The sequence below is a fragment of the Delphinapterus leucas genome, chromosome 6 (genome assembly GCF_059928025.1).
Source record: "Delphinapterus leucas isolate spDelLeu-1000000601 "Yukka" chromosome 6, BTC_Dleu_Yukka2, whole genome shotgun sequence".
Taxonomy (NCBI): Eukaryota; Metazoa; Chordata; class Mammalia; order Artiodactyla; family Monodontidae; genus Delphinapterus; species Delphinapterus leucas.
In genome coordinates this window covers 53,049,396-53,059,271 of record NC_143134.1, presented here as the reverse complement: position 1 = coordinate 53,059,271, position 9,876 = coordinate 53,049,396, and the positions used below count along the sequence as shown (strand labels likewise).

Below are 9,876 nucleotides of genomic sequence, written 5' to 3'. Positions count from 1 at the left end.
CTATTTGAGAAATAATAAAAATAAACAACCATTAGTTTATGAAGACCAATTAATTTGTAGATTGCTATACACCATTATATCTAGCATATTTGTAAATTTATTCCAAATCTTTCAAAGTAATTAAATGTATTAAATCAAAAGCTCCATAAAGCACAATATATTATAAGAATTAATGTTTATTTCTATACCTAACGTATCTGTGGAGAAACCATGCCAGTTAATTTTCATGGATTGTCACAGACAGAAAGAAACCAAGACTGTTCTATCTTTGACTGGAAACAATGAATCTGCACTGCCATTATCAGCTTGCACTACTCCACACAGAAATGACAGGTCAAATAACCAGGCCTAGCACTAAATACATTTTTGCAAACCCTTGCTGAGTTCTTTGCAAACTTTTAGCAATAGCCATTATAAGTTCATGTATATCTAATCCTTTTGCCCACTGTATTTAATGATTCAACACTCCTCAGCTTGACTCCTGATACCCCTTACTTTCTTTCTTATCCACAATTGTCTTATTTCTTCTATGTCCATGTAAATATATGTATACATTATGCATAATATTTGTGGCCTATTTCCCCTCAAAAGACTATATGATCCACCACAATCCACAAAATTAAGTAGAAATCTGAATTTTGTTCAGTGACATGACCCAAGCACTTAAAATGTATGAAGGTGGAAATTTTTTTTTGATAAGATAAATTCTTCCATTTAAAAAATGTATATTCATTTCTTAACCATGAGCCCATATTTGTGTTTGCCAGGTGCTCTTAAAACAAGGATTAACTGCAGTTTATCTATCAAGAGGAAAAAAAAGAAGAGGTCACAAAACCACCACGTAGGAACAAGAGAATGGAGGCCGTGGCAATGCAGCTCACAGCCTCATAACCAGCGATAGATACTCTTATTTAGCAGCTCCCTAGGCCAACAACATAAAAATGGCAATGTACCAAAATACTTGTCCCCATACAAACATGGCCTAGGGCTCAGAAATCAAAAGCATGCCTTGAGACATTCGTGTAACAAGCAGGCTTCCTGCAGAAGACCACCCTTCATGCCAGAGTAACCACTCAGCCACAATCACAATTTCATCTATACTGATGTTCACCTTGTTTTTCTCTTTCAAGGCAAAATGCGAAACACTTAAGTTGTGAATACTCTAAAGTACAAATACATTCTAAGGTATAACGTTCTCTTTCAAATGGCTAGCCGAGTGCCTTTTCTCTCTCATTTTGAGCCAATCATCAAATCATCCATAAAGAAATGTATGAAAGTCTCATATATTAAAAATTCAACTCTCGGGCTTCCCTGGTGGCGCAGTGGTTGAGAGTCCGCCTGCCGATGCAGGGGACACGGGTTCGTGCCCCGGTCCGGGAAGATCCCACGTGCCGCGGAGCGGCTGGGCCCGTGAGCCATGGCCGCTGGGCCTGCGCGTCCGGAGCCTGTGCTCTGCAACGGGAGAGGCCACAACAGTGAGAGGCCCGCGTATCGCAAAAAAACAAAAAACAAACAAAAAAAATATTCAACCCTCTAATCCAAGCTCTATCATTTAACAGCTGTATGTCCTCGGGCATATCATTTAAACTCTTGGAGCCTCAGCTTCCTCATTTGTTAGACAGGGTCAATACCATGCAGAATTATCAAGGTTTAGGGGTACTGAACGCAAAGTTTTGAACATGATTTCTGACAAGCAGGACTGCGGCATAATATCTATTGAGGTGATCGTTTGAATTTTACTCACAACTCTAAGAAGCAAAATCCTAAGGAGTATTTTCCCTGTTATAAAAACATAGCTATACGTCTTTGTGATCTGAGTTCCGGGGCTTTATGTGAGGGCTGAAAGGGGCAGCAGGTGGCAAGGAAAGAGGGATGGGTTAGCTTTCCTTCGAGTGAGACAACAAATAGGGTGCCCAAGTGCATCTTCTAAATAAGACTATGTGGTACCTGGAAAGTGTAAAACAAATCCTGCAGCTTAGTGCCCTGACAAATGATTGCTGTGCCCATCTTGCCTTTAAAATGGATCATGTTGACTTAAAAAATGAGTCAATGTCAACCGATACAGATAAGAACAAGAATACTTTCACAGAACGTCAGAACTGTGTAAGGTCTCAGGAACTCATGGGAAACCTTAGGAAGATTCCCATCCCAATAACTTGTGTTGGGCATCTCTCCACTTTGGCAAGAAAGGGCTTAGTCTCAGATCTAATTTGAATTTTGAGCAAGGAGGAAATGTAATATTCATGCATTCAATTAGAAGAGATGAAATTCATATCCAGCACTTAAATGCGGGACCCATACTATATTAACTCTACGCAGGGATTTTCTTTTGAGTGTTAAGACAGTTAAGATCGTTTTATTAGAGTGATATCATGGCATCTGCAGCACTGCTGCATCACGCCTTCAAGCCCATAGTACATTCCAACATCCAATCTGCGTGACAAAGCACTGGGACAGGGTCACCAGCTTCCTCAACGGATGAGCGGCAACTCCCCTGCAAAGCAACTAACCATTCTAAATTCAGCTCATCGAACAAAGCTTTCTGCTTAAAATGAGCTTCAAAAGGTGAGTCACTCTTGAGCACAGTTAGCAAGTTATCTGTGGGTAAAAAGATAACTTCAATACTGAAAACTTGGGCTATGAAATGCCTCCTTTGATGCCATTCAAAACAAAAGGACATGAGTAACTACAGCCACAGACGTCAAAAGGCATTCCCCAGGGTGACTACACAAGCAGCAGCAGCATGGAAATGGAAAATCCTTAATTCAGAGCTTATTCATGTGCCAGCCATTGCCCTAAACACGTTGTAAGTATTATCTCATTTAGTCCTGCCCATAACTCACTGATATTATTATCCCTATTTTTTCAGGTACAGAAATTCATATTTAAAGGAATCAAATAAACTGTTGAAGAAACAACTAGTTAAATGGCAGAGCTGAGGCTCCAGGGCCCAAGTTCTTCACCCCAATGGCACTAATCCGGCATCCTAGTCAGAGGATCTCTGAACTGCTGCTTCTCAGTTGAGCCTCTCAAATCCTGGTTATCAACCAGTCATCCTACCTTCTGCTCTTGTACCACTTCTACTGACACTGTAATTACCGTATCTTCCATCCTGGATCCTGGGAGGAAAACAGAAACCATACCAAGTATCTTACCAGAGAGACCTTGATATAAGGAATTAGTTAAATAGGTATTGTGGAATCGAAAAAGTAAACAGGGAACAGTGAGTTAATGCAGAAATAAAAACCAAAGGAAGCAGTTTCCCTGGTGGCGCAGTGGTTAAGAATCCGCCTGCCAATGCAGGGCACATGGGTTTGAGCCCTGGTCCGGGAAGATCCCACATGCCAAGGAGCAACTAAGCCTGTACGCCACAACTACTGTGCCTGCGCTCTAGAGCCCGCGAGCCTCAAGTACTGAGCCTGCGTGCCACAAGTACTGAAGCCCACGCGCCTAGAGCCCATGCTCCACAACAAAGAGGCCACCGCAATGAGAAGCCCACGCACCGCAACGAAGAGTAGCCCCCGCTCACCGCAACTAGAGGAAGCCCGCGTGCAGCAATGAAGACTCAACGCAGCCAAAAATAAATAAAAATGAAAATAATTTAAAAACCAAAGGAAGCAACCACCACCCTTAGGGAAGAAAGGGTAGAGCTCTAGAAGCTTAGAGAAGGGGCTCTGTGAGCTGGGTGTGGACTTCTGAGGAGTCGGGGCTGCCCAGCCAGTGCTGGCTGTGTCAAAACAACAAACAAACTGGAGGCTGAACCAAAGGACCACTGCCAGGATGAAAAGCATAACAACAAACATACAGGAAGGAGCAACCCCTCCTCCCCTTTTCCAGCCTCCCAGTCTCCCTCCCTGTGGGCGGGATCAAAGCGGGAGCTGGCTTCAAGGACTGACTCCCAGTCCAAACCCCAAGTCGAGTACAGAGTGCGAGTTGGGAGTCGGAGACAAAGCTTAGGTACTAACCAGCACACGTCCCATCGGGGTGCACTGGTAAATGGAATAGACAGAGCAGCCCCCAGGAGCCCACCACCAACGGTCCCGTCCCCTCACCTGATGATGAAGTGTGACCCATATTAATGCTGACTGAAAAGATACTTCCTATTTGATCGAATGGCTTCCTGAATGGAGGAAAATCAGCCTACGTGGATGCCCACAACGTGTAAATATTGTACCAAGAATGTTATCATATGCATCCTAACATTTAATCTTCACAAAATAGTCAGTTCTGCTAGAACTCAACACAGGCATTCTTAAAAATCACTATGCTATGCAAAATCGCACAATAAAAACCACAGGGTTCACGGGAAAATTGAGGCTAGGGATACAACACTCACAAAATTTTGTCAGTGACACAGAGAAACCTAATAAAAAGAGTAGCATAGTTTTATACATACTGAATGATTAAGAAATACATAAATACTACAATAAGTATGTATGGAATTTTATGGAACTTCACCTTGGAAAAGGCCGAGTTTGTTTGTGGAAATGGGCAGCTCAGGAGTTACTGTGATGGAGGGAGGGTTATCTGAAACCAGAGGGACAGTTGTAATACCAGATTGGATGGCTGTGGCTTACAACCCTTGCAGAGAACTGAGGCAGCTGGTAGATTCCTGAGGTGTGGATTTGTGATCTGTGTACTCCTATGTGACCTGGGTCAGCTGTGTTCACCTAATGTTTCTTGCAGACAAAATCTTGAATAAGCAAATATAAAATCCATGTTATGATCAAATTTTCCCCTTATTGAGCATATTAGAACAAATTAATGGTTTCAAAATAAATATAGCAGAACTGATTATATTCTGCAGGCCAGATAGTAGGAACTCCAATTTTACAGATGAGGAAACTGACTCAGAAAGATTAAACATTTTGCTGAAACTTATCTTAAAAAAAAAAAAAAAAAAAGCCGGTGACCTCTCTTGGGCCAACACTGTATTTTCTCATCTAAGGTTAAGTTGCTTGACAGTATGAGGTAAAGCAGTAGAACCTGAGGGCAATGACCCTTTCTAGGTGGTGTAAGTGCCCCAGGATGGAATGAGCTCAATCTTCTTCAGGTCAAAGTTCAAGGCAGAGCTGCTGAGCAACAGAATTCATGTCTCTCCCACACTTTCTCATAAATGGACTTCTAGACCTGTGTCACAGTGATCCTCAAAAGATGTCTGATAATAGTTAACATCCCAACTTTCAAGGTCCAATTTACTGATGAAATAAAACGTAACATGACTTTCTAAATTTGTTCTTTATAATGTGCCACAGTGATCTTTCTAAAATGCAGAAGTCAATGTCATTCCCAAGCTTGATACCCTTCAATGGTTCCCCAATACCCAAAAGATAAGGTATAAAATCCTTACATGGGGTGGGGTCCTCCTGCATAGGGTACCTGCTTCATCTCTAGCTAAGTCCTCATGTAATAAAACCCATGCTGAACTGTGTGCTTTTCCACACACACCAGGTCATTTCAGAGCTACATAAATTGGCAACGCTGATTCCTCAGTCGAATGCCCATGTCCTCTATGCCCGACTTCCGAACACCAACCCACCGTTGCTCACAAGCTCCTCTGACAGGATCCCCTCCCCTATATCTTTAGGCAGAAAGAACCACTTCTTTTGTTGGGTCCCCACCGTGCCCTACACTAGCTCCTATCACAGTACTTTGCCAGGCATATTTGTGTAAAGGCTGACTTTATTTTTAATTGCAAGCTATCTGAGGGTACTGACCATGTCTGAAAAGTCTCTGCATCCTTAGCACCTAGCTCACTGCCTGGTACATAACTGTGTCATCAATGTTTAAGGACTGAATGAATAAATAAACAGCTATAATGTTATCACGACAAGAAAAAAGTGCCGTCAGGATGATCCATCTGTACCTTTTTCTTTCTTCCATCTGAAATGTGGAAAAGACCCTCAGCTCCACTAAACAAGTTTCTGTGTAGGGTAAAACCTACTGAATTGATAAAGGTAGGTATTGTAGGCTGAATGTCTCCATGTCTCCCAAATTCATTTGTGAAGCCCTAACCCCCAGTGTGATGGTATCTGGAGGTGAGGCCTTTGGGAGGTGACTAGGTTTAGATGAGGTCACGAGGGTGGGGCGTCATGACGGGATGAGTGCTCTTACAAGAGGAAGACAGAGAGAGCTCTTTCTCCATGCATATGTACCAACCAAGGAAAGGCCATGTGAGCTGACATTGAGAACGTGGCCATCTACAAGCCAGGGATTGGGTCCTTACTAGGAACCAAATCAGTCAGCACCTCCATCTTGGACTTCTTGCCTCCAGAACTGAGAGGAATGAATTTCTGTTGTTTAAGCCATCCAGTCTGTGCTATTTTGTTACAGCAGTCCAAGCAGACTAAGAGTGATTACTAGATGTATCACATGATTTTGCCAAGATGAAGATGGCCTGGGTATACCATCTTACATCAAGGTGTTAAGATTCTTGAGGACAGGAAACTCACAGATGCTCAACATGAAAGGCATATTCGATTAAATACGGATAGCATGGAGGAAGGTAAACTTAAACCATAGGAAATGTTCACCCAGGTTGAATTATTAAATGAAGTATCTGCATAAGAAGCTATGCAGGGAGAATCTAATTTTGACTACTGCAGATAATAAACACTTCTTTACAGAATCCGAGGATTGTGAGAAAACTCCTCCCCTGTGGTGTGAGGTTAACAAACTGTTTAAGTGCAAGCAGCCAGTCACCCAGTCCTACACTGAGGCCAACTTAAATCAAAATACCATAAAAAGTTTGCAGACACCAGATAGATGATGGTATAATGAACATGGATCACGCAATGGCTTGCCCGGAGTTCTGCTGGATCCGTATTCCTCAAGAGGTCTCCTGTACTCAAGGGTGGCTCACTCTCCCTGGGTGGCAGTGGAACAAATATAAATCATGTGATGGTAAATCCAGTCCCAAGGTACGCTAGGCACAGTCTTCTTGAAAATGCATATTCTGAAAAAGATATCCAAAAAAAGCCTAGATTTTCCCCTCTGTTTGGGTTGCACATGAAGGAAAGGTAAGTCCTGAGCTTCGTCTTCTGACAGCTCAGTATCTAAGATGGATACAGGCAAATGTGCCCTCATTTAGGAAAGATGGCCAGGCTGAAGCACTAGGCCTATTTTTCCAAGCGCCTAAGGAAAATTTCCATGGTACAGCTCACAGTTGCCTCAAACACCCTTCCCTGGTCTTTTTCCCACAAAGGTGCTGACCTGCCCCAAACCCTACTTCCTATAATGTCACGATCACCAGCCTAGTTAGATCCACTACTTCAAACTTCAAATCCTTCTTCCCTTCTCCTTTAATCTCCTCTGTCACCAAAATCTCATCACTTCTTCCTTTAAAATATTAGGGACAGACAAAACATCTAAACCTTCACTTGACCGTGCTTTGGAACCTCAGCATAGATTACAAGTTGGCTAGCTCTTCTCCAGAATTCATGCACCCTCTCTGTGGTGTAGAGCTGGGAAGTCGCTGCCCACCCAGAGGTTCTATTTCTCAATCCCACTACTTGCAGTACATGTGAAGCCGTGAATTAGTTCTAGAGCATGGAATGTGAGCAGAAGTGATATGCACCACTTCTAGGCCAGAACCATGGAAAACCCTCTCACAACGTCCCTTTATTGCTTCTCCCTTCTTTGCTGGCACCAAATTTGAGGTCTTAAGGGCTGGTGGAGCCACAGAATGGAAGAAGCTTGGGATCTCAATCACTACGTGAAGGAAAGTTACCCTCTGTCCAGCAACATCCCATTTAACAGATACATTAAGAAATGAACTTTATTGTACTAAGTCACTGAAATATTGCAGTTTCCTTTATTAGAGCACAAAAACCGAGAAGACTAGAACCATGTAAGGTTCTATTTCAAGTCATCTTCCTATGCATGATTATGAGGGCTGTGGTACTGCCCTTGATTATATGACTCAAACCCATCAAGTATGCTATTGCTTTAAGAAAATAATTGTAATTATACTATACATCATATTGAAAAAGAGCCAGCATTTACTGACCTCTTTCCATGTGCTAGGCAGGGATCCTACTATGTGTTTTATGCCATTGTACTCTTACAAATATCCGATAAGGGAGATGTTGCTACTCTGGCTCATTTCATAAATAAGAATGCTTAGGCCCAGGGAAAGGAACAGGGACAAGCCTAGGTCATATAGCTAGAAAGCGGCACAGCCAGAACTCAAGCCCTACGCTGTCTTTCTCCAAAGCAGTCTTAACTGCTACCCGCCTTCTTTAAGAAAAACAACAAACAAGAGAAGAATGCCATATAATGGCTCTCACTCCGGTTACCACATGAGACTCTGCATTTTACAACGTGAATGTAAACTTATTTTCTGCCACACAGAATAAGCAAGCTGGTACTTCAGTTAGCACCACCACAGAGTTGTTTTAAGTCTAGCTTCAGGGTTCCCCAGCCGGATCTCAGCAGCTGTGTAACGAAAGGATGTTTTCCTGCTGCTCATCTCCACCTTCCCAAGAACCATGTTCCGCCCTTCACCCCATGAGCGCTTCACCTGCCTCACATGGATGCTTCTGAAGTTACACTAGGACCATCTCTGACCATCTTTTAATTCAACCGCCAGTTTGAGAATCCAGATTTCAAGCTCTCTTTCCAAAACAGGAGACCCTCCCTAGAAGCTGGTCTAAAGTGAAAGGCACTAAATTCATCATTTAATCATGCACTAATTTTCTTCCTGTCTTCAAGAAAATCCAGACAACAGGTAGCTGGCACCATGCCTTAAATTGGTTTTGAGAAATGAATCAGATCCCCAAATAAATCTACCATAACGAATTGGTTTTTTTTAAATTAATGATCTTTACATAAACTGCCTTGTTTATGACTGACCGCTTTCCAAATTACAGGCTGATAGGACACTCATCAGTCACGGAGTCTCCCTAGACAGAGCAACTTACGTGACCGACGGTGACTGACAAAGCCTTTCCAGCAGATGACAGGGGAGCCAATTTGTCAAACAGGATAACCAGGGATGCTGAGGTCATCGCCAGAAGCACTGACCCCCTAACCCAGGAGAGATTCCAAACAGGTATTTTATGTGTCTTGGCACAAAATCTAACTTTCTGAGCTAAAATGAAGACAAAGACAAATTAGCCCCTTCCAAGAGTACTGATTATTTTTTTCCTATTGCTATGGTAACACTATTCCATTTTAGGAGAGGGAAAAGAGTGGGCCTTAAAAACTAAGCTATAAAACTTGTCAATGACGTATCAAAAAAGAGTTTATCAAGAAATTTCTTTAATTATTTCACTGCTAGGAAATTATCCAAGAGAAATAGTCTGATAAATGTGCAAATATACATATAAGAGACTTATAAATAGTACTTTATTATACAGTGAAATTGGAAAAAGATCTGTGTCCAACAATTAAGTAAATTATGGTATATATTTGTACAGAGGAATACCAGAGAGTCATTATGAGTTAGGATACAGATGTGTGTTTACTTGCATGGGTGCATGGCCATTGTGTACCTTGAAGTCAGTACCTAAGTGACAGGATAGTATAGACCATTTGACTCCATTATAAAAATTTCCCAGGGAAAAATATCTGAAGATATTTATATCAAGATTCTAACAACAGCAGTTATTTCTAGTGAGAGAAACTTGGGGTGACTGGAAATGTTTGCCATGTGCTTTTCTGTGTTGTCTATGACGATTTTCATTGTTTGTGTAATTCAAAATAGGGATAAATGTAACCATAGCTGACCATTATTTATTCATATATATTTGCTGCCCCAATGCAGCTCTTTCCTGATGACTCTTCTTGTGAGAGGAATATAATTCTTGTCCCCATAGACATCTGGCTTAACTATATGATCTGCTTTGGCTAATACAAGAAAGATAAAATAAAACA

General features: G+C 41.9%; 1 protein-coding gene across 1 annotated transcript in view; it reads right to left on the bottom strand.

The window, feature by feature from the left end:
- ELAVL2 (ELAV like RNA binding protein 2) overlaps window positions 1-9,876 on the bottom strand; it is a 250,598-nt gene that overhangs the window by 58,485 nt on the left and 182,237 nt on the right. The gene's annotated exons all lie outside the window — the stretch shown is intronic.